The sequence below is a fragment of the Mauremys reevesii genome, unplaced genomic scaffold, assembly GCF_016161935.1.
Source record: "Mauremys reevesii isolate NIE-2019 unplaced genomic scaffold, ASM1616193v1 Contig2, whole genome shotgun sequence".
NCBI classification, from domain to species: Eukaryota; Metazoa; Chordata; order Testudines; family Geoemydidae; genus Mauremys; species Mauremys reevesii.
The window spans coordinates 2,130,612-2,156,239 of record NW_024100826.1 but is presented as its reverse complement, the minus strand read 5'-3'; positions in this window follow the sequence as shown (position 1 = coordinate 2,156,239).

Sequence of the window (25,628 nt, the reverse complement as noted above, 5' to 3'; positions counted from 1 at the left end):
CTTCTCCAGTGGCTGGTAGGGGAACCCAGGCCCACCCTCTACTCCAGGTTTCAGCCCAGCAGCGTTCTCATCAGCAACCTAGGTCTGCACTATCCTCACCCTTGATGCTTTTCCCTTGAGCCCTTCCTATCTTTCTAACTTTCCCCTTCTCTGGATTTGCCAGCCCAAACTCCCTCTGCCCAGGGAGTAACTGTGGCATACTTGCCTCTATATAGGGGCAGCTCCAGGGCCCAGCACGCCAAGCACGTGCTTGGGGCGGCATGCCACGGGGGGCGCTTTGCCGGTCACTGGAAGGGCGGCAGGCAGGGTGCCTTCGGCGGCATGCCTGCGGAGGGTCCGCTGGTCCCACGGCTTTGGTGGACCTCCCGCAGGCGTGCCACCAAAGCCATGGGACCAGCAGACCCTCCGCAGGCACGCCTGCGGGAGGTCCACCGGAGCCACGGGACCGGCAAGCGGCAGAGCGCCCCCTACGGCATGACACCGTGCTTGGGGTGGCGAAATGTCTAGAGCCGCCCCTGCCTCTATAGCCCCAAAAACATCTCCCTTCATCCAGGGAGTGACTGCAGACTACTCTTCTGTAGCCTCCAGCTGCTCTCAGCTCCTGGGCTTTATACAGGTCCACTCTTGTTCCTGTCCTGCTGAGCCTCCTGTCAGATCAATTCCCTGCTCCCTGGATCCTCCTCCAGGTGCAGCTTGGCTGGTTATTTGACCTACCTGGCCACCTTAACCCCTTCCAGTCTTTTGTGGGATGGGCAACCCCTCACAATGAGTTTATATGAAACATTGTTGTTTCAGTTGAGTAAATCTCAAAAGGCTTGATTTAAGTACCTCAGGTATAGACTTTCTTCAGTTTCATAGGACTTAGTTAAGATCACTCACCTCTACCCATTTTTAAATTGTACCCCTGCCCAAGTATCTTAGGCCCAGATCCACAAAGGTATGTAGGCTCTGTGACAGGGTCAGGCCAGTCGGCTACAGAAGAGTTCAGGACAGAAGGTATATTAGCCTCAGGATAAGCAGGTCCCTATTCCCTGGTAACTGAGCAGGGATTACTCCAGATTCATTAGGACACCTGGAGCCAATTAAGAACCTGCCAGAAAGGGTTAAAAGCCTTCCTCCCATCCAGTCAGGGTGAATGATAGGCGTTGTGAGAGTGAAGGCAAGCTGTTGGAGAGCTGAGCGGTGCGGAAGCTGACAAGGACCAGGGGAGAACCCCACAGGTATAGACATTGGGGAGAAATCCTACCCTAACCAGGAGCTAAGGACCCTTCCAGGTCCAAAGACCTAAAGAAAAGGACCCTGCCAGAGGGGAGAGACTGAGCTGTGTGTTTGCTGTGGTGCTGCCACACCCAGAAGGGCTACCAGAGACCAGGGGTTCTCCCTCCCCCAGCAGGAGGGTCAGGAGGAACCCCGCCCAAGCAAAGTGGGGACAATAAGCCAAGGGGTGTGGGGAAGTAACCTAGCAGCTTTCCTGGGAACTGACAGCGAGAGGCTGTTACTTGTAGGGTCCCAGGTTGGGAATCAGAGTAGAGGGTGAGACCGGGCCCACCCTCCACCCCCTTTTCCTCTCACCGGATGTCCACTGAGGAGGCCAGAAGCCCCAGTGAAGCAGTGAGGGCCTAGCAGGCCCAGAAACGGGAAGGCCGCTTGGAGACAGAATTTCCCTGCCAATTATAAACAGAGGGGGGGAATTCTGAGAGACGAGATGCTAGCTTGACCCATCGCTAGAAGGGGCAGAGAAGAAGCCTTGTTACAGCTCCTAACTTCTAAATAGCTTTGTAGATATGGGCCTTAGCCTCAAGCAGAGACCTGCCTGGTGCAACAAGAGCCTGGTGGGCAAGTCCCAGTATCTGTTGCCTTACCTGGTGTCCATCCCCATTCTGTTCAGACCCCATCACTTATGTCTGGTCTGCTCTCCCAGCCTGGCTACCTATGTGTCTCTGCCGGCTCTCTGGGCTGATCCCCTAGCCCGTGTTTCAGGCTTAATTTGGGGCCCTATCATCCAGCAACAACAGCAACATGAATTCAGGCCTAAACTATGTGGCTCCTCTCTGTGTCCCCACCCCTGTGCCAGATGATTGGCCTTCAACTAATGCCCTGTCCTCACTTAGGTAGGGCTGAAATTCTGCTCTAGAGTGGCATTTCCCTCCACCAATGAGAGTAGGCAACAGGGAGTCGAGGTGAGATTCCTCCCAGGAAAAATTAAACAGTTAAGAAGTCTTTTCAAAACAACAAACACAACCTAAATACACCAGACTTTCTCAAATATGAGTGGCTTTTGTTGTTATCTGTCCCATGAGACTTAATCTTTAGAAAGCTATTTCCTTTATGCTTAGCAGATCAGAAGCAATCAGAGAAGGGGAGCAGAGCCCTGATACTTTCTGATGCTACAAAACTGTTCAGTGCTCACAAAATACCTCTGATGTCAGTGTACCTCTCTGTCCAGTGCAGAGAAGGCATTTCTCTGACAGGATCCAGCAGGGACTGGGTGTCAGATGCAGCACAGGAGCTGGCAGGGAAATTTTTAGTGTCTTGACAACAGATTATTCATCAAAGAACTTTTACAAGAAGATCCTATGGGGAGAATTGCAATTAGGGACAAACTGATATTGAGATGCTGTTGCCGGCCCAGAGGGCCCGAGGACAGCAACAGTGGGGTTTGTTGCCTGGTGTGCGTCGCACTAATTAACACACCAGGGTGGAGAAGCAAACCAAGTTTATTTGAGCTCAAAAAGGTGCAAGGGAGAAATTACAATCTCAAATCCTGCACACCCGCACGCAGGCAGGGTCCCAGCATTTATACCCCCCTTGTTTTTCCCCCTTTCTCCCCCCCCTTGCAACAGTTACACTTAACACTATAATGTAGCTTGTTAGAACTGTTCTCATTCGCATGTTTATCTATGGCCTTCACAGCACAGACGCATGCAGACTTTCCTCCCCCGTCTTACTGCTGCTTTTTGCTGTTTCGAGCTATCCTGCAGCTGCAAGCTAAGAAAGCTGACAGTTACACATTTTGCTTGCTGTTTATTAGCATCTTAGGCTGGTTAAAGTTTACAGCATGGAAGAACTTTGGTTCACTCAGGCCTAAGGACACCAACAATGCTAAAGTGGATCTGTTCCAGTCCAGCTCTTTGCTGTTCCCCTCAGTATTGTCACCTTCCTCCAGAATTTTGATTATGATTTAAATCTCATCACTACCACTTTCCTGCTGGCCTTTCTCAATAGCAGCATCAACCCAATTATTTACTTTCTTGTTGGCAGCTACAGGAATCGGCAATTCAGGGGATCTGTCAAATTTGCACTCCAAAGGGTTTTTGAACATAAAGCAGAAGGAAAGGGGGCCTTCAGTGGAGACACAATGGTGATGGCCACTTAAATCCCTATGGCAATCAGCTTGGAAGACGCTATTATGGGCTGGAGGTTTCTCTAGAACAGAGGTTCTCAGCCCACGGGCCGCTTCCAGCCCAATCTGCATACAGCTGAGGCCCACATGACAGCCTCAGGACTGTGCAGGTAGTATACATATAGTGTATGTGTGGATGCGGCCCACATAACACAGAGAGCTGCATATGTGGTCCCCAATGGTAAGTAGGTTGAGAACCACTGATTTAGAATGATCATAAAATCAGAGAAATTAGAGACGAGAAAGTTCCCAGCATTCTATTCCCCTGTGTTCTGTGTATCTAGAGAGGACTGTCATTATCACTCAGGGCCTAATCCTGGTGCCATTGAAATCAGAGACAAAATTTCATTTGAACTTAATAGGAACAGGATCATGGCCATACTATTCATTGTTGTAAAAAGGAATTCATAGAGAATGCAAAAGTCAATGGTAAAAGCTGTTTAGCGTAGTGTGACACAGCTTCTGACATTACCCTAATTAAAGCAAGTCTTGTCAGCGAGGAAGACTATTTGCCAGATAAGAGTGTGAATATTGTAACTCTCTCTTGAGTATGTTGTGAATGTGCCTTTAGCCAAAATCCAGAGACGTCAATTAGGAAAGCTATACACCACTATCCTGCTCACGGTCCTCTTCTTTCTCAACTTTGCCATTTCCCTCAGGCTATGGAGCTTCCTCCAGTATTTTAATCATTCTTTTCTCCATGCTGAGATATGTCACTTGCTGGCCTCTGCAAACAGCAGTATCAACCCAGTTATTTACTTCCTAGTTGGGAGATCCAGAAAGTGGCGATTCTGGGGGTCCTTCCAGAGGGTCTTGGTAAATCAGGCTTATCACAGAGAGGATGGAGAGACAGCACAAGGCAGAGCCCAGGGAGATGGCAACTTAAATCCTACAGCACCCAGCCTGGGAGACCCTGTTCTGGGGATGGAGATTTCCCTAGATCCCAGAATCAAAGAACTTCAATATGAAAAAGGCCTTTTAGGTCACCTACTTGCAGCATAGGCTAGTTCCCAGTAGTACATCCCTCAAATGAAGATAATAATGTCCCAGTGTAAATCACCCCAGTGAGCTCTATTGCAGCAAGACAGCCCCATGAAATGTCTAATATTCCAGTATCTTCTTCTCTGGACTCTCCTTTATATAAGTTTGGTTTTGGAACCAGAACCAGTATTCAAGCTAGAAACGAAAACTAGTAGGCGAGTTTAATCTAATCCACTAATAAACCTTGGCACCACATAGCCATATATCACATCCCACATAGTCTCCCAAAATGTAATCTCCTATGTGTATCCTATCATGGTATCTGCATTGTATTTTGCTGTCTGTATCTAACACATGTTTGAGATCAATAAACACAAGCAACATCTCTAGGCTGCCCTTGATCCTCATCCACACACTTGTAAAATGCTTCCCAATCTTTCTGTCTGCTATCCTTCTCTCGCAACACTTCCTGTTGGAGGTGGGGCCATGGGATAGCATGGCATCTAAATGGCAATGCTTTCTGTCTGCATCACATTTACTGTCATGGGCAAATATCTTGGCAGTGCCATCCACCCCAGAGTTATTCACAGAGCTGCTTGAAACGTTTGGTTTTAATTTCAGGGGCAATGAGGGGGTGGGGCAAAAATTGTTCATTTTGTTTGCAATTTTTCCCCATTTTTTTTCAATTTTTCAGCAAAATAAATTCAACATGAAACAATGTTTTAAGGGCTTTCCTTTCTTCCCCCCTCCTTTTCTAGTGGGGAAAAAGGGACTGGTTTTAAATTTAAGATGAACAATAGAAGAAACCCTGACAAACCAAAAAGAACTTTTTGTTTGTTTCATTTAGGAAAATATCCTCCCAAAAAATCTCAACAGAAATGTTGAATCCCTCAAAAAAGCATTGGTCATGTACAATAATTTTATACAAACAATATTTTTTGCCAACTCTGGTAGATCCTTCCTACAAGCAGAATGTGACCCTTAGTGAACCATGGAATTCAGTAAAGACAAACTAGTACAAGCTGATGGAAATATAGTATTGGAGAGGGAGGATTGGTTTGGGGCTAAGGGAATTGTCTAGACTCAGGAGATCTTTTTTCATTTCCTGGATCCATCACAGTCCTTGGGCAAGTCACTTAGTTTCTTTGTGCCTCAGTTTCCCCAACAGTAAAACTGAGATAATAATCCTTCCTTTGTTTTAGGAATGTGCATTGTCAGCCATTTCCAAGGCAAAAAATTGTGAGCAACTAAGCATAGAAACTAATGTTATGCAGCTCTGAAAACATGAGCTTTTCATTGATGTATGTGTCCCTGTTTCTAGTGCTGGTGATTTATGAAATATCAGCCCTTAATGAACTTGTGATGGGTTGGATCACAGAAACCCCTTTGGGGCTGCCGACTGATGTGCCAAGACTACTTCTTCCCCCTACTTTCCCTGCCAGCTTGGGACTCCAGCACCCTGTCTTGTTGAACCAGACACACCAGTCTGCTCCAACACAGACCTAGGGTCTGAACCACATGCCCCAAAGCTGCAGACTTAACTGAAAGCAACTTAAGAAGTGTTCCTGTCTTTAACACTCAGATACGCAACTCCCAATGGGGTCCAAACCCCAAATAAATCCGTTTTACTCATAAATTGTTCGCCCTCTATAACATTGATAGAGAGACATGCACAACTGTTTGCCCCCCCCCTCCAGGTATTAATACATACTCTGGGTTAATTAATAAGTAAAAAGTGATTTTATTAAATACAGAAAGTAGGATTTAAGTGGTTCCAAGTACAGTACAGACCTGTTTACACACGGATGTCGGGAGTCAAGCCGTCACGACTGCATGTTAACGGACCGCACGTTAAAGAGGGCCATGCTGAAATATCTTATGATATCTATACTGTATATACATGTATAATTATCTAAGATTACATACATATTCACAGTGTCCCAAATACTGCAGGCCTATCTGTTAACGGCGCTTTTTAAGAATATAAATGCAAATGTGTAATCTAATAAAAACATTAGTATTAACTAGACAGGGGTGAAAGTAACTCAGGACATTTACCAGTATGGAGTGAAGGCAGCTCTGGCCCCCAGAAGGGGTGGGGCCTCGGGCAGAAGGGGCGGGGGTAGGGGTCAGCATCCTCCAGCCAGCCCTTCCAGGCTGCCTGGTCCACGCCACCTGGGGTTCCTGTGGCAATTTAAAGGGCCTGGGGCTCCGAATGCCACTGCTGAGTTAGCAGCATCCAGAGCCCCGGGGCCTTTTAAATCGCCAGCCCCGAGGCAGCTGCTCCCTTTGCCCCCGCCCCTGCCCCGCCTGTCAGCGACCGAGGGGGAGCAAAAGGGGAAGGGACCTTAAAGCGCCGCAGGGTCCTTTGCTGCGGCAGCTCTTTAACGTTGCTGCCCCTTCCCTCTCCCCTACCATCGGTGGTAAAGACATATAACACGTTTCCGCCCCGCACTTCCTGTTGATTTCTATGTCAGCGAGTTAGAGAGCATATCTGTAGCATTACATGGCAAGTTCCTGTACCACGTGTTAAAGAGTCTCGCATGTTAAATAGGTAGCACTGGGAGGCATGGTGCTACCGCACGTTAAGCGGATTCGCATGTAAACGGGTCTGTACTGTAATAGCAGACAGAACAAAGTGAATTACCAAGCAAAATAAAATAAAACCTGCAAGTCTAAGCCTAGTACAGTAATCAAACTGAATACAGATAAAATCTCACCCTCAGAGATGTTTCAATAAGTTTCTTTCACAGACTGGACGCCTTCCTAGTCTAGGCACAATCCTTTACCCTGGTACAGCCCTTTTTCCAGCTCAGGTAGTAGCTGGGGGATTTCTCATGATGGCCGCCCCCTTTGTTCTGTTCCACCCATTTATATATCTTTTGCGTAAGGTGGGAATCCTTTGTCTCTCTCTGGGTTCCCACCCCGTCCTTCTCAGTGGAAAAGCACCAGGTTAAAGATGGATTCCAGTTCAGGTGACATGATCACATGTCACTGTAAGACTTCATTATCCACTTGCCAGCACACACGTTTACAGGAAGACTTACAAGTAAAACAGAGCCATCTACAGAAAATTGTCCTGGTTAATGGGAGCCATCAAGATTCCAAACCACCATTAATGGCCCACTCTTTGCATAACTACAGTAGAACCTCAGAGTTATATTTCATATTTCTAGTTTCAGATACAAGAGTGATACATTTATACAAATAGGATGACCACACTCAGTAGATTATAAGCTTTGTAATGATACCTTACAAGAGATCTTTTGCATGAAGCATATTTTAGTTACATTATATTCACGGTCATCAGCATACTTTCATAAAATCATATAGAGTGCAATGTCACAGAACTTTCTCTATTTACTTTTAATCTTTTGTAACAAGTTCTTGACACATAGGTTCTAAACACAGCTCTGCTGATGCCCCTCAACCCCAACCCCCTGCTATTGCAGACATGGGCTCTCCACCACACACACTTCTGCCAGTGTCCCACCTTTTCATGTTCTATCTATGTGTATATATATCTCCTTATTATATGTTCCATTCTATGCATCCAATGAAATGGGCTGTAGCTCATGCTCAAATAAATTTGTTAGTCTCTAAGGTGCCACAAGTACTCCTGTGCTTTTTGTCCCTCAATTGTGATCCGTACCCCACTCCTACCCCAGCACTGGGTTCCATCCATACCAACTATGCCAATGCCCCTCAATCCCAACGCACAGCCCCCCTTCAATCTCAGTTCTGCCTCCATTCTGATTATACCTCTTGACCCCAACCCACAGCCCCGCCCAGTTCTCCCAGCCCTGGCTTCCCCACAGACACACAGTTCGGCCAGTGCTCCTGAATCCTGATTCTCAGCCCTCTACTCTTCCAGTAAACACTAAATACAGCTGGTTGAAATTTAGCTCAGTGGTTTGCATATTGGCCTACTAAACCCAGGGTTGTGAGTTCAATCCTTGAAGGGGGCCACTTAGGGATGTGGGACAAAAATCAATATGTGGTCCTGCTTGGGAAGGCAGCGGGCTGGACTCAATAACCTTTCAAGGTCCCTTCCAGTTCTAGGAGATAGGTACCGGTATATCTCCAATTATTATTAATTTCTATTTCCCAGGAAATACTGACATTTCAAAATTCCTGAGAAATAGAAATTATGCCCAAATGTCATCTGTTCCATTACAACACAAATAGGAGACCTTTTTTTCAATCTGTAGTAAGTAGGAGCTGTCCTTCATGTTTAAAAAAAGAGACTATTATGACCTGACTTAACATGATATGGACATGTTGCACAATGTACTATTGTATTATAAATACATTTATAAATAACATTTTAATTGTAAAGCAAAATTTTGACATTTTTCCACAGGGAAAATGTATCTTCTGGGGAAATTTTGTTTTGCCTGGAATTTTCATTAAAACTGATACAATTTTGCAAAAACTTTCAGTTTCCTCACAACTGTATTTTCTGATAGAAAACTATTTCAACAAAAATTTCCAATTGGTTCTAATTAGGACAATGCTCTGAACCAGTATGTCAAAGTTCTGTGTTTCTATCAAGCAGACATTCCTGAGGCTTTGCTGCCACTGTGTGACCATTTCTTTTCTTGCACTTAAAGGAGCGTAGCAACTTTCCCATTAAAGCTGAGCAGAGCTTTCTGTGTAAGAAACAATTTTTCAGTGTGTTTTTGTGGCTATTTAGGGAATCCGTCTATATACAGAATATGAATTCCGGTTAAGTTTATGCAATTGCTTATATTATTGAATGCCTCAATCATGTCCACCATGAGCTGACAAGATCCTGACATGTATCACTTACTCTGGAAGAAGCTAAAGAGCAAAGGAGGGTGCCCATGCTGGAAAACCAATTCAACCAGAGGGCAAGGGGAAAATCCCCAAAAAAGAAAAACAGAGGGACAGAGGTGTCACAGCACAGGGTTAAAAAGAGAAACAAAGGCACAGGCTTTTTGACAGCGGGTCCAGCCGAAGTCAAAGGAAGCTGACTGGGGAGAGAGAGGGCAGACTCCATGTTCCAGAGGGGAAGGCATGAAAAGAGAGGTCCATGAGAGGGGATGTGGAATCTGAAAGGACACTGTTCCAAATCCAGAAGAACATTCTGGAGTGGTGAGGAAACCAAGGCAGGCAAATGGTAATAGGTGTTTTATTGTTGTGTATAGATCGGTATTTTTCTTGTGATGTCTAATGTCAAGAGCAGTTGGGTTTGGAATCCCTTTGCAAAGCCCAGGTGTCTATTTGTTTGCTCTCTCACATGTCCCTGGGGAGGTGATCTGTAAATCCAGAGTGGCCACAAGGTTGGAGGGATCAGCACTGGTCCTGGAGGGTGTATGGCAGCTGAGCTGCAGGGCCTCATTTCCATGAAGGGATAACAGAGTCTGTGCACACAAAAAAAACAAAAAAAAAAACAAAAAAAAACCCCACAACATTTCCATCTTGTGGGAAATTCTAAGAGTTTGACATTTGGTTTTGTCCTGATTTGAAATCTCAGAATTTTGCACAAAATGAAGTGTTCAAAACATTTCATAATCATTTTACCTGTTCTGTTCATTCCCTCTGGGGCACCTGGCATTGGCCACTGTCGGAAGACAGGATACTGGGCTAGGTGGCCCTTTGGTCTGACCCAGTATGGCCATTCTTATGTTCGCATAATCCTGTTCACTTATGCTATAGCCCAATTTAGGCTAAGTATCCCATAACACCTTGCATTTGCTGAAGTAATCATTTGTCACAAGCAGACAGGAAAGTTGTCAAAAGCAAGGCATGTTCATTCTACATCTTAGTGCAAGCTAGGGAAGTACCTTCCTGGATCACTACCTGGAATGCCAGTATCCAAAACAGAGAGAAGGAAGGCAAAAGACAAATCTGGCTTCTAGACTAAGCTTGATAAGTTTATGGAGGGGATGGTATGATGGGATAGCCTAATTTTGGCAATGAATTGATCTTTGATTATTAGCAGGTAAATATGCCCAGTGGTCTGTGATGAGACGTTAGATGGGTTGGGATCTGAGTTACTACAGAGAATTCTTTCCTGGGTGCTGGCTGATGAGTCTTGCCCACATGCTTAGGGTTTAACTGATCACCATATCTGGGGTGAGGAAGGAATTTTCCTCCAGGGCAGATTGGCAGAGACCCTGGAGGTTTTTCGCCTTCCTCTGCAGTGTGAGGCACAGGTCACTTGCTGGAGTATTCTCTCCACCTTGAGGTCTTTAAACCACAATTTGAAGACTTTAATAACTCAGAGATAGGTTAGGGGTTTGTTATAGAAGTGGATGGGTGGGATTCTGTGGCCTGCATTGTGCAGGAGGTCAGACTAGATGATCATAATGGTCCCTTCTGACCTTAAAGTCTATGAGTCTATGAACAGAACAGCAAGTTAGGGAACAGTGACAAACTGATGGGTTAGATTTTAGTGATGTGTAAAGAAGTGTGTAACTTGTCAAGTCGGATAAATAATACCAGCTGAAATGTGGGAGCACACCTTCTGCATAAAGTGAATGTAACATCGCTGCACAGGACTGCTCTTCAGAGACTGATATCTTATAGAAGCTTTCTCCTGTACCAGATTAATAAACCTGACTGACACTAGTTATTGTTATTGAGTATATTTCATAACAAACCAAAGTGTGGTCAAACAATTGACTATACAATTTATCAACACCCTCTGTATTGTGACCTTCCACCAGAAGTTAGATTATTAGGTGGCACTCATTTTTATTACTTTCCTGACATCCTCTATAAACAGCAGCATCAGTCTGGTTACAGTAGACCCTCAGCGTTACAAACTCACCAGTCAACCACACACCTCATTTGGAACCAGAAGTACAAAATCAGGCAGCAGCAGAAACCCAAACAAAAAGCAAAACAGTATAGTACTGTGTTAAACATAAACAACTAAAAACAATAATGAGAAAGTTTTTTAAAAAGATTTGAAAACATTAAGAAAGTATCAGTGCTTGTTTCATTTAAATTAAGATGGTTAAAAGCAGCATTTTTCTTCTGCATAGTAAAGTTTAAAGGCTGTATTAAGGCAATGTTCAGCTGTAAACTTTTGAAAGAACAACCATAATGTTTTGTTCAGAGTTATGAACATTTCAGAGTTACAAACAACTTCCATTCCCAAGGTGTTCGTAACTCTGAGGTTCTACCGGATATACTTCTTCGCTGGGAAGCTACAGGAATCAGCGATTCAGGCGATCCTTCCAGGATGCTCTCCAGAGTGTCTTTTAAAATAAAGAAAATCCCATAGAAGAAGGACAGTCCTCCAATGCAAACAATGAAGATGGCCACTTGGATCCTGTCATGGATTCACAGGACTCATGCTCTCTCCCGGCTCTGTATGGTCCCTGGGAGGAACCCCCTTCAGTGTGACAGCCCTTCTCGGGGGTCCACTCTCTGTCAAGGATTAAGGCATAGGCCCTTCCGCCTCCTGGAACCATACTTCTCTGAGCCTTCAGCACACCTGTCTCTTGCTGTGGGCCCCCATCAGGGAATCCACTCACTCTGGACCCCTGGTGCCTCCACACCCAGAGGAAATAACGCCACCCTGATCTCTAGACGGCAGGGACTCTCAGGGCATGTCTACACTTACCATTTAAAGCGAAAAAAGTCCCTTTTTTGCACAAAAACCATGGGAACATCTATACTTGCCAATGACTTTTTGTGGTGAAACTGAGAAGTTTCACCACAAAAAGAAAACCACCTCCACAAGAGGCATACAGCTCTTATTGGTGATGCTTTTGCGATGATGTGCAAGTGAAGACACTTTCTTCCAGTTTATAGAGCTTTTAGCCTCTGCAAGATATCCCACAGTGCCTAGGTGACCACTCTGGCCAGCAGCTCTGATGCTGTGATGCCAGGTAAACAGACATCCACGCCCTCCCCCAGTAAAGCCCCAGGAACTTTGAAACTCCTCTTCCTGTTTTCTTGGCAAGTGCTCACTTATCTGGCCAGGTGACAATGCCTGCTCCAGGGAGCAAACAATACCCTGCTTGGAGCAATGCTGAGCTACTGGAGCTGGTCAGTGTTTCGGGAGAGGAGGCTGTGCAGGGATCCAGGATGCCCCCAATAAACCCACCCGCTTCCCACAAGACCTATTGTAAAAATGGAGAAAGCTGCACTGTGAGATAGCTGCCTTCAGTGCACTGCTCTTATAGGTGATGGACGTGCTGAAAATGTAAACACTCTCTGATGCCTGTGAAAGTAAGTGGAAAAAGGCTAATGTAGTGCCCATCTTTTAAAAAGGGAAGGAGGAGGATCCAGGGAACTACAGGCCAGTCAGCCTCACCTCAGTCCCTGGAAAAATCATGCAAAAAGAACAGGAGTACATTTGGCACCTTAGAGACTAACAAATTTATTTGAGCATAAGCTTTCGTGGGCTACAGCACACTTCATTGGATGCATAGAATGGAACATAAATCATGGAGCAGGTCCTCAAGGAATCAATTTTGAAGCACTTAGAGGAGAGGAAAGTGATCAGGAAAAGTCAGCATGGATTCACCAAGGGCAAGTCATGCCTGATTAACCTAACTGCTTTCTATGATGAGATAACTGGCTCTGTGGATGAGGGGAAAGCAGTGGATGAGTTGTTCCTTGACTTTAGCAAAATTTTTGATATGGTCTCCCACAGTATTCTTGCCAGCAAGTTAAAGAAGTATGGGCTGGGAATGAACTATAAGGTGGATAGAAAGCTGGCTAGATTATAGGGCTCAAGGGGTAGTGACCATTGGCTCCATGTCTAGTTGACAGCCAGTATGAAGCGGAGTGCCCCAGGGGTCGGTCCTGGGGCTGGTTTTGTTCAATATCTTCATTAATGATCTGGAGGATGGTGTGGACTGCACTCTCAGCAAGTTTGCAGATGACACTAAACTGGGAGGAGTGGTAGATACGCTGGAGGGTAGGGATAGGATACAGATGGACCTAGACAAATTAGAGGATTGGGCCCAAAGAAATCTGATGAGGTTCAACAAAGACAAGTGCAGAGTCCTGCACTTAGGACAGAAGAATCCCATGCACTGCTACAGACTAGGGACCAAATGGCTAGGAAGCAGTTCTGCAGAAAAGGACCTAGGGGTTACAGTGGACAAGAAGTTGGATATGAGTCAACAGTGTGCCCTTGTTGCCAAGAAGGCTAACGGCATTTTGGGCTGTATAAGTAGGGGCATTGCCAGCAGATCGAGGGACGTGATCATTCCCCTCTATTCGGCATTAGTGAGGCTTCATCTGGAATACTGTGTCCAGTTTTGGGCCCCACATTACAAGATGGATGCGGAAAAATTGGAAAGAGCCCAGCGGAGGGCAACAAAAATGACTTGGGGGCTGGAACACATGACTTATGAGGAGAAGCTGAGGGAAGTGGGATTGTTTAGTCCGCAGAAGAGAAGAATGAGGAGGGATTTGATAGCTGCTTTCAACTACCTGAAAGGGGGTTCCAAAGAAGATGGATCTAGACTGTTCTCAGTGGTAGTAGATGGCAGAACAAGGAGTAATGGTCTCAAGTTGCAGTGGGGGAGGTTTAGGTTGGATATTAGGAAAACCTTTTTCACTAGGACGGTGGTGAAGCACTGGAATGGGTTACCTAGGGAGGTGGTGGAATCTCCTTCCTTAGAGGTTTTTAAGGTCAGGCTTGACAAAGCCCTGACTGGGATGATTTAGTTGGGAATTGGTCCTGCTTTGAGCAGGGGATTGGACTAGATGACCTCCTGAGGTCCCTTCCAACCCTGATATTTTATGATTCCATGAAGTGAGTACACAGACCAGAGCTTTTCTTTCACTGGTTCACTATCACTGTTGAAACTGACAGTGACAAAACTCTGTAAGTGTAGACATAGCCTCAGACAGCACAAAACAGAAGGGTTTATTGAGTGTCTGACAACATAGGAGGCTCTCAGGGCCCTCAGTCCTAGCAACCCTCAGCACAATACATCTAAGTCTCCCCTGCACCCAGGTGAGCTCTGGCTGCCCTCTCTCCCCAGTCCAGAAGCCCCATCCTTCCAGCCCAGCATCCTATATCATCTCCCCCAACAGCCTCTCCTCCATCCTTTGTCTTCAGTCCCAGGTAAACAGGCCACCTGGGCCTCCTCTCATCCGTCCTTTGTTCCCCCACTGGCTGAAACAGGCTGGTCAGGTCACCTGGGTCCTCTCTCCTTCACCCATTGTCCTCCCACTGGCCAGAACCAGCTGATGGTCAAGCTGGGGTGAGCCTCCTTGTCACCAGGTCACCGGTTGCTAGGGTATCCCATCTCCAGGCAGTTGTCCAGGGTCACGACTGCTAGGCGAAGTCACACCTGGGCCTCTGCAACAAGCCCTCTCCCGCCACTGTGTTAAACACACAACACACAGGGAAAACTTAGACCCACAGAGTATTCATGCAAAACTCTAAGAAAATCCCCCACTTCATCACAGATCCCTACACCATCCAACCTGGTAGACCCTATTGTGGAGATGGAGATTACCCTAGATCAGTGGTTTTCAAACTGCGGGTTGCAACCCAGTAATGGATCGCGGAATGTAAGGCACTGGGTCACGGCGGCTCTGGTCAGCAACACCTTAAAAGTCCCATTGGCAGTGCTGCCTGGCTAAGGTAGGCTAGTCCCTACCTGTTCGGCCCGAAGCACCGGCTCCTCACTCCCATTGGCTGGGAACTGGCCAATGGGAGCTGGGGGTAGGTGCCTTTGAGTGAGAGTAGCATGGAGCTGCTTGCGCGCCTCCACCTAGGAGCCGGACCTGGGACACAGCGCAGTCCGCGGTGCCAGGACAGGCAGGAAGTCTGCCTTAGCACCCCCACTGCGCCGCTGACCAGGAGCTGCCCAAGGTAAGCCTACGTCCTAACTCTGTGCCCCAATCCCTCCCCCCACCCTGAGCCCCCCCAAACCTGGAGCCCCTTCCTGCACTCCAAACCCCTTACCCCTGGCCCCAGCACAGATCCCTGACCTCCTCCCACACCCCAACCCTCTGCCCCAGCCCTGAGCCCCCCCCAAACCTGGAGGCCCCTCCTGCAGCCACACTCTTCAGCCCTGGCACCACCCCAGAGCGTGCACCCAGAGCCCTGACCCCCTCCTGCACCCCAATCCTCTGCCCCATCACTGAGTCCCTCCCACACCCCAAACCCTTCATCCCCAGCTCCGTTGGGTCGTGGACATCAACAATTTTCTTCAATTGGGTTGCCAGAAAAAAAGTTTTAAAACCACTGCTCTAGATCAGAGAACCATAGAAATTAGAGATCGTGTTCCCCAGTGTTCTGCCTAATTGTACAGGATTCTAATAGTCCCATGATGATTAGTCCCACTCCCAATGAAATTGGGGCAAAATTTCCTTTGCATTCAGTGGGAACAGGATCGGGCCAATAATACTTTGTTTCCATTTAATATAAAAAGAGCCCCTGGCAACTACTTTGTCTTTGGATTTTCAGTGTGCCCAATTTGAGGCAAATTATCTGTATTTGCTAATAATATGTGTGTGTGTGTGTGTGTGTCTCTGTCTTTTATAAAGGCTGTTTGCAAATGTCTCCTTGCTGCCTGCAAACTCTCCTTGGAAATGTAATGAGTGAACATCTGTGGATCTGGAAAAAATGGTCAAAAGAAAAGAAATAATGTCCTAGAGTCAGATTAACAAACAAGTTTAGGCACTGAAATATGCAGATGGCCACCTAGTGTGCAGTTTACAAAGGCATCTAGGTAAGTTACATCCCTAACTCCTATTGATTTGCCCTGGCTGCACTCTGAATGCTGTAAATTTGCATTAGAAACATTTACTTATATTCATACTAACAGAAAAAGGGAAAAGGAAACAAATGCAAATGCAAGCACCTCAGGCATTACAGAGCCATGTGTCAAATTACATTTTCATATTCAGTCTCCTGTCTTTTTCCTGAAAATCACATCAAGCAGATCCTGCTACTTTGCTCTCTTCCTTTCTGTCCATCTGTCAAGGTTCCCTCCCCCACTCTGAACTTTAGCGTCCAAAAGGTGGGGACCTGCATGTACCCTTCTAAGCTTAATTCCTAGCTTAGATCTTATAGCGCTGCCACCAACCAAAAATATAGTGTTTTGGTACACTTTCCATTCCCCCCAAACCTTCCCTGGGGAACCCAAGACCCAAACCCCTTGGGTCTTAACACAAGGAGAAATTAACCATTCCCCCCTCCTTTTCCCCCCAGACTTTCCCCTCCCTGGGTTGCCTTGAGAGGCTTTACACAGATCCAAAACTTCTTGGATCTTAAAGAAAATCAATCAGGTTTTTAAAAAGAAAGCTTTTAATTAAAGAAAAAGAAAAGGTAAAAATTATCTCTGTAAAATCAGGATGAAAAATGCTTACAGGGTATTTAAATTTATATAGCCAGAGAAATCCCCTCTAGTCTCAGGTTCAAAGTTACAGCAAACAGAGGTAAAAATCCTTCCAGCAAAAGAAACATTTACAGGTTGAGAAAACAAACAGAAGACTAACACGCCTTCCTGACTAGGTACTTACAAATTTGAAACATGAGAGTGATTCAGAAAGATTTGGAGAGCCTGGATGGACGTCTGGTCCCTCTCATGTCCCGAGAGCGAACAAACCCCAAACAAAGAACACAAAACAAAAACTTCCCTCCACCAAGATTTGAAAGTATCTTGTCCCTTCATTGGTCCTCTGGTCAGGTGTCAGCCAGGTTTACTGAGCTTCTTAACCCTTTACAGGTAAAAGAGACATTAACCCTTAACTATCTGTTTATGACACCATCCAGCTTTTAACACTCATTGACAGCATCTGAAAACCACTGTCCCAGCTATGCGGACTGAGCCTTGATTCCTGTCCACATGCTATAGGAATGGAAGCAACACTCCACAGCATTTCCCTGCAGATCCCTTGCTTTCTCAGCCATGCTTATTGCTGTTAGTTATGTATTGTTTTCCCCATATCTGACCAGCAGACTTATAGAAGCCACCTGCAGAGCAGTGGTAAGCCTGCTATTCTTAATTGGTTTGCCCAAGAAAAAAGTTCTTGGCTGGAGGGACACCATGACCAGTTCTCCTTTTCATTTGTTTTGCACTACACCATACAAATATTTTAATAGTTGTCAGGGGCGGCTCTAGACATTTCACTGTCCCAAGCACTGCGGCATGCCAGGGGGGGCGCTCTGCCTGTCGCCGGTCCTGCGGCTTTGGTGGACCTCCCGCTTCGGTGGAGCCGCGGGACCAGCGGACCCTCCACAGGCACGCTGCCGAAGGCTGCCTGCCTGCCACCCTCCCAGCGACCGGCATAGCGCCTCCCATGGCATGCCACCCCAAGCACGCACTTGGTGTGCTGGGGCCTGGAGCCGCCCCTGATAGTTGTATGTCCCCTTGGAACATGCATAAAGACTCTGAAGCACTCACTGATGGGGTGTCATACATTTGTGCTTTGCCCTTCTGTAGAGAGCTTAGCTGCCAGTGGGTGCAGAGCACCCACCAATTTTTCCCCGTGGGTGCTCCAGCCCCGGAGCACCCCCGGAGTCAGTGCCTATGATACTGCAGCCCCTTTCTTACATGCTACTTCCTAGTTTAATAACAACTCAGCCTGCCCCTTAGGCTGACTCTCCTCCAGGTGCCGCCCCTATCAAAGAATTAATTGGCCCTTCCTTTCTCCTCAGGCCTTGTGTGGGGTAGGCACCCCTTCACGTAGCCACACACCAAGCCAGCAAGCATGTGCTTATTTGCACTTTGAACCCATGTTTGTTAGCATGGCTGGCGCAGGAGTCTTGTTTCCTGATGACAAACACTGCATTGTTTGCTGCTCTGAGCAGCTCCTACTGTTGGGGGCCAGTAAATGGGATTCTGTGAGCTGGTATTTTAAAGTCTCCCTCTGCCACCAGAACACAGAAATAGCAGGGCTCGGGCGGCTCCCCATTCCCAAGTGTTTTTGCCAGGGACTTTCAGGGTCCCCAGATTCCTCTGTGATTTGCTCTTACTCCCTTGCAGAGAATGGACACATGCATCAGACTTTGGTGGAAAGAATTAAATCCCCAGCACTGAGGGGGAGTATGAGCATGGGGTAGCTTCATGCACCGACACCCTTCTTCGCTAGCCCATTGGGTGTCTGGAGTTCTATGCTGGCTTTCCAAATAAGTGTGACACAATAACAGAGCAGAAATGAGAAACTGTGTGACAAGAAATGGTCATAGGGTGGCAGCACATCTTCAGGAACCACCTGCTCCATAGGTGCACACAGCCTCGAAGGCCCTGGCTCAGAATATGTCTACACTATGGGATTATTCCAATTTTACTGAAACCAATTTTTGGAAACAGATTGTATAAAGTCACACTAAGCACATTAATTCGGTGGTGTGCGTCCATGTACCGAGGCTAGTGTCGATTTCCGGAGCATTGCACTGTGGGTAGCTATCCCATAGCAATCCCATAGTTTCCGCAGTCTCCCTCGCCCACTGGAATTCTGGGTTGAGATCCCAGTGCCTGATGGGGCAAAAAACATTGTCGCTGGTGATTCTGGGTACATCCTCCCTATCCCTCTGTGAAAGCAATGGCAGACAACCGTTTCGCTCATTTTTTCCTGGGTGAACTGTGCAGATGCCATACCACGGCAAGCATGGAGCCCACTCAGCTCAAGACAGCAATCATGAACATTGTAAACACCTCGCGCATTATCGTGCAGTTTATGCTGAACCAGAACCTGCAAAACCAGGTGAGGAGGTGGCGGCTACGGCAGCGCGGTGACAAAAGTGATGAGGACATGGACATGGACACAGAATTCTCTCAAACCGTGGGCCCCGGCGCTTTGGAGATCATGCTGTTAATGGGGCAGGTTCTAGCCATGGAACGCCGATTTTGGGCACGGGAAACAAGCACAGACTGGTGGGACTGCATAGTGTTGCAGGTGTGGGACAATTCCCAGTGGCTGCAAAACTTTCGCATGCGTAAGGACACTTTCATGGAACTTTGTGAATTGCTTTCCCCTGCTCTGAAACACCAGAATACCAAGATGAGAGCAGCCCTCACAGTTCACAAGTGAGTGGCGATAGCCCTGTGGAAGCTTGCAATGCCAGATAGCTACTGGTCAGTCGGGAATCAATTTGGAGTGGGAAAATCTACTGTGGGGGCTGCTGTGATGCAAGTAGCCAAAGCAATCACTGAGCTGCTGCTACCAAAGGTAGTGACTCTGGGAAATGTGCTGGTCATAGTGGATGGCTTTGCTGCAATGGGATTCCCTAACTGTGATGGGGCAATAGATGGAACCCATATCCCTATCTTGGCACCAGAGCACCAGGGCACCCACTACATAAACCGCAAGGGGTACTTTTCCATGGTGCTGCAAGCACTGGTGGATCATAGAATCATAGAATCATAGAATCTCAGGGTTGGAAGGGACCTCAGGAGGTCATCTAGTCCAACCCCCTGCTCAAAGCAGGACCAAACCCAACTAAATCATCACAGCCAGGGCTTTGTCAAGCCTGACCTTAAAAACCTCTAAGGAAGGAGATTCCACCACCTCCCTAGGTAACCCATTCCAGTTCTTCACCACCCTACTAGTGAAAAAGTTTTTCCTAATGTCCAACCTAAACCTCCCCCTCTGCAACTTGAGACCATTACTCCTTGTTCTGTCATCTTCTACCACTGAGAACAGTCTAGATCCATCCTCTTTGGAACCCCCTTTCAGGTAGTTGAAAGCAGCTATCAAATCCCCCCTCATTCTTCTCTTCTGCAGACTAAACAATCCCAGTTACCTCAGCCTCTCCTCATAAGGCATGTGCTCCAGCCCCCTAATCATTTTTGTTGCCCTCCGCTGGACTCTCTCCAATTTATTCACATCCTTCTTGTAGTGTGGGGCCCAAAACTGGACACAGTACTCCAAATGAGGCCTCACCAGTGCTGAGTAGAGGGGAATGATCACATCCCTCGATCTGCTGGAAATGCCCCTACTTATACAACCCAAAATGCCATTAGCCTTCTTGGCAACAAGGGCACACTGTTGACGCATATTCAGCTTTTCGTCCACCGTAACCCCTAGGTCCTTTTCTGCAGAACTGCTGCCCAGCCATTCGGTCCCTAGTCTGTAGCAGTGCATGGGATTCTTCCGTCCTAAGTGCAGGACTCTGCACTTGTCCTTGTTGAACCTCATCATATTTCTTTTGGCCCAATCCTCTAATTTGTCTAGGTCCCTCTGTATCCTATCCCTACCCTCCAGCGTATCAACCACTCCTCCCAGTTTAGTGTCATCTGCAAACTTGCTAAGGGTGCAGTCCACACCATCCTCCAGATCGTTAATGAAGATATTGAATAAAACCAGCCCCAGCACCGACCCTTGGGGCACTCCACTTGATACCGGCTGCCAACTAGACATAGAACCATTGATCACTACCTGTTGAGCCCGACCATCTAGCCTACCCCTTAATGCCACGGCTCAAGAAGCCATACACTGGCAGCCTGGACAGTAGTCAGGAGCTGTTCAACTACAGGCTGAGCAAGTGCAGAATGGTGGTAGACTGTGCATTTGGACGTTTAAAGGGACACTGGCGCACGTTACTGACTCGCTCAGACCTCAGCCAAACCAATGTCCCCATTGTTATTGCTGCTTGCTGTGTGCTCCACAATCTCTGTGAAAGTAAGAGGGAGACCTTTATGGCAGGGTGGGAGGCTGAGGCAAATCGCCTGGCCACTGATTATGCACAGCCAGACACCAGGATGATTAGAAGAGCACACCAGGAAGCGCTGTGCATCAGAGAAGCTTTGAAAACCAGTTTCATGACTGGCCAGGCTACAGTGTGAAAGTTCTGTTTGTTTCTCCTTGAGGAAAACTTGCCCCCTTGATTGACTCATTCCCTGTAAGCAACCCACCCTCTCCCTTCGATCACAGCTTGCTTTCTAAGGAAATAAAGTCACTATCATTTAAAAATCATGGATTCTTTATTAATTGATTATAAAAAGAGGGAGAGAACTGATAAGGTAGCCCGGGTTGGGTTTGGGAGGAGGATAGGAGGGAAGGAAAAGGCCACTAAAAAAGTTCAAAGTAACAACAGCCTTTTGCTTAGGCTGTCCACTGGGGTGGAGTGGGCGGGTGCACGGAGCCTGCCCCCTCCCACCACGTTCTTACACATCTGGATGAGGAGGCTATGGAACATGGTGAGGGGGGAAGGTGCTTATACAGGGGTGTAGCGGGGTGGCTACCCACTCCTGCCCTTTGGGGCTTTAAAACAGCCCTGGGAAGGGGCTTTTTGGCTGGGCTGATTGGGGAAGTGGCTGCAGCTGGAGGCCACGCCCCAAACTGAACAGGGCTTATAAGAAGGCAGGGAAGCCAGGAGCAGTCAGTCTCTCTCTGCTTCCAGAGGGAGAGGGGCCTGGCTGCTTAGAGGTTGAAAAGGTACCTATGGTGAAGCAGGGCTGGGGAAGGGCTGAGGAGTTAGGGAAGCTCCAGCCGGGAAAGCCCCAGGCTGCGGCCTAGGAAAGGGCAAGAGGTACTGGAGGTTGCAAGGGACGACCCAGGAGTAGGTAAAGCAGCAGGTCCAAACCCCTTTTGCCTGTGATGAGTGGGCCGATGCTGCAGTCTGCTCCAGGGTGTGGAGCTAGACCATGACTGTCAGTGGCCACTACTGAGGCAAAGTGGGGATAGCAGGGTGGGGGCTCCCCTCGGAGGAGGAGACCCAGTTATAGTTAAAGGGGCACCGGGTCCAGGGAGGGGCACGGGGCCGAGAGCAAAACAGGTGGATCACCAGCCTGCAGGGGGCGCTCCGGACTGGAAGAAGAGCTAATTCCCGGAGTAACCAGTAGGAGGCGCCGCGGGGTGAGTACCGCCCTGTTACAAGGGGCTGTAGCGGCACTCTGTGATCCTGCTGCCGTTCCTCAAGCTCCACCAGATGCCGGACCATGTCAGTTTGATCACGCAGCAGCCCCAGCATTGCATCCCGCCACCTCTCATCTCGAGCATCTCTCCTCTCCTCACGTTCGTCCCTCATGGCCTCACGTTCACTGGCAGCTTTCCTGTACTGGGATAGGGTGACCTTCCACTCATTCAGATGAGCTCTTTCATTGCGGGTCGATTCCATGATTTCCAAGAACATCTCGTCTCGCGTCCTTTTTTTTTTTTTTTGCCGCCTTATCTGAGATAGCTTTCGGGATGGAGGAGGGAGGCTTGAAAAAATTGCAGCTGCAGGAGGGAAAAAGGGAGAGAAGTATTTAAAAAGATACATTTTACAGAAAAATGGTTATACTCTTTCACGGTGAACAACACTATTCACATTACATAGCACATTACTCCCGCCACCATGTGGCTGGTATCAGGGAAGATCCCTGCTAGCCAAACGCGAAAAGCTCAGTGCCAATGCCTCCCCCCCAGCTTGGCTAACTGCAGGGAAGGTATCAGAGGGATAGGTATCAGCAGGGGTATCAGCTTGGCTAACTGCAGGGAAGGATTTCTTTTCAGCCACAGGCAAACAGCCCAGTAGGAACGGCCACCTCTGTCCCCTTAATTAAATTCCCGTATTTCAACCAGGTTACCATGAACGATATCACTCTCCTGAGGATAACACAGCAAGTTAAAGAATGGATGTTGCTTGAATGCCAGCAAACACCGGGACCATACACTGCCAGGCTTTGTCATGCAATGATACCAGATTACTTGCTACATGCATGGTGTGGTCAAGTGTCCTACCATGGAGGACGGAATAAGGCTGCACTGCCCAGAAACCTTCTGCAAAGGCTTTTGGAGTACCTCCAGGAGAGCTTCATGGAGACGTCCCTGGAGGATTTCTGCTCCCTCACCAGATACGTTAACAGACTTTCCAGTAGCTGTACTGGCTGCGAATGCATCCCAAGTCCTCGGAGGCAAATTAATCATTAAAAAACACTTGCTTTTAAACCATGTTTTATATTTACAAAGGTACACTCACCAGATGTCCCTTCCATGGCTTCATGGTCTGGGATACTGCCTTGGGAGGGTTGGGAGGGTACTTCAGTCAGGCTGAGAAAAAACTCCTGGCTGTTGGGGAGAACGGAGTGCTGTGTGCTCTCCGCAAGCTCGTCCTCCTCCTCCTCTTCCCCGTCCGCAGAATCCTCAGGCATGGCTGGAGAGTACACCCCTCCTCGGAATCCATAGTCAGTGGTGGGGTAGTGGTGGCAGCCCCCCCCTAGAATTGCATGCAGCTCAGCATAGAAGCGGCATGTCTGCGGCTCTGCCCTGGACCTTCCATTTGCTTCTTTGGTTTTCTGGTAGGCTTGTCTGAGCTCCTTAACTTTCACGCGGCACTGTAGTGAGTCCCTATTGTGGCCTCTCTCCATCATGCCCTTGTTAACTTTTTCAAATGTTTTGGCATTTCGTCTTTTGGAACGTAGTTCATCTAGCACGGAATCCTCTCACCATATAGCGATCAGATCCAGTACCTCCCGTACAGTCCATGCTGGTGCTCTTTTTCAATTCTCAGACTGTATGGTTATGGTTACCTGTGCTGATCAGCTCTCCACGCTGGGCAAACAGGAAATGAAATTCAAAAGTTCGCGGGGCATTTCCTGTCTACCTGGCCAGTGCATCCGAGTTCAGATTGCTGTCCAGAGCGGTCACAATGGTGCACTGTGGGATAGGTCCTGGAGGCCAATACCATCGAATTGCAGCCACATTAAACCTAATTTGAAATGGCAATACCAATTTCAGCGCTACTCCCCTCATCGGGGAGAAGTACAGATATCGATATTAAGAGCCCTTTACATCGAAATAAAGGGCTTCATTGTGTGGACGGATGCAGGGTTAATTCAGTTTAACACTGCTAAATTCAAAATAAACTCGTAGTGTAGACCAGGCCTGTCTGTCTCTTTTCTTCAACAGCAGCCAGCACCTAAGGGATTGTCTACACAGGGCACTTACCAGCATTACTACACCAATATAACTCCTCATGTGGCTTTTTCTCAGTTTGATTTATGTCCCTTCGGAAGAATATTTTTAAAATTTAGAAACTTTTGCTGCTACAGGGGATGTGATTTCTGTGACACATTCATAGAATATCACAGAATCATAAAATATCAGGGTTGGAAGGGACCTCAGGAGGTCATCTAGTCCAACCCACTGCTCAAAGCAGGACCAATCCCCAAACTAAATCATCCCAGCCAGGGCTTTGTCAGGCCTGACCTTAAAAACCTCTAAGGAAGGAGATTCCACCACCTCCCTAGGTAACCCATTCCAGTGCTTCACCACGTTCCTAGTAAAAAAGTTTTTCCTAATAGCCAACCTAAACCGCCCACACTGCAACTTGAGACCATTACTCCTTGTTCTGTCATCTACTACCACTGAGAACAGTCTAGATTCATCCTCTTTGGAACCCCCTTTCAGGTAGTTGAAAGCAGCTATCAAATCCCCCCGCATTCTTCTCTTCTGCAGACTAAACAATCCCAGTTCCCTCAGCCTCTCCTCATAAGTCATGTGCTCCAGCCCCCTAATCATTTTTGTTGCCCTCCGCTGGGCTCTTTCCAATTTTTCCACATCCTTCCTGTAGTGTGGGGCCCAAAACTAGAAACAGTACTCCAGATGAGGCCTCACCAATGTCAAATAGAGGGGAATGATTACGTCCCTCGATCTGCTGGCAATGCCCCATTTATACAGCCCAAAATGCCGTTAGCCTCTTGGCAACAAGGGCACATTGTTGACTCATATCCAGCTTCTTGTCCACTGTAACCCCTAGGTCCTTTTCTGTAGAACTACTGCCCAGCCACCTGATCCCTAGTCTGTAGCAGTGCATGGGATTTTTCCGTCCTAAGTGTAGTACTCTGCGCTTTCCTTATTGAACCTCATCAGATTTCTTTTGGCACAATCCTCTCATTTGTCTGGTTCCCTCCGTATCCTAACCCTACCCTCCAGCGTATCTACCACTCCTCCCAGTTTAGTGTTATCTGTAAACTTGCTGAGGGTGCAATCCATGCCATGCTCCAGATCATTAATGAAGATATTGAACAAAACTGGACCCAGGACCGACCCCTGGGGCACTCCGCTTGATACCAGCTGCCAACTAGACATGGAGCCATTGATCACTACCATGGGCGCCAGGTTTGTATAATTTTTGGTGGTGCCCAGAACAGGTCCAAGCAGAGCTGTCACATCTCTATGGACGGCTCTGCAAATATAAGCCCAAACATTGGTGGAGCCAGGTCCACATTCCTGAATATTGGTGGAGCACGGGCACAACGGGCCCAGGTAACTCGCTGCCTATGAACTACCCGTTGAGCCTGATGATCTAGCCAGCTTTCTATCCACTACATTAGCCTTTTTCCAGTCATCTGGGACCTCA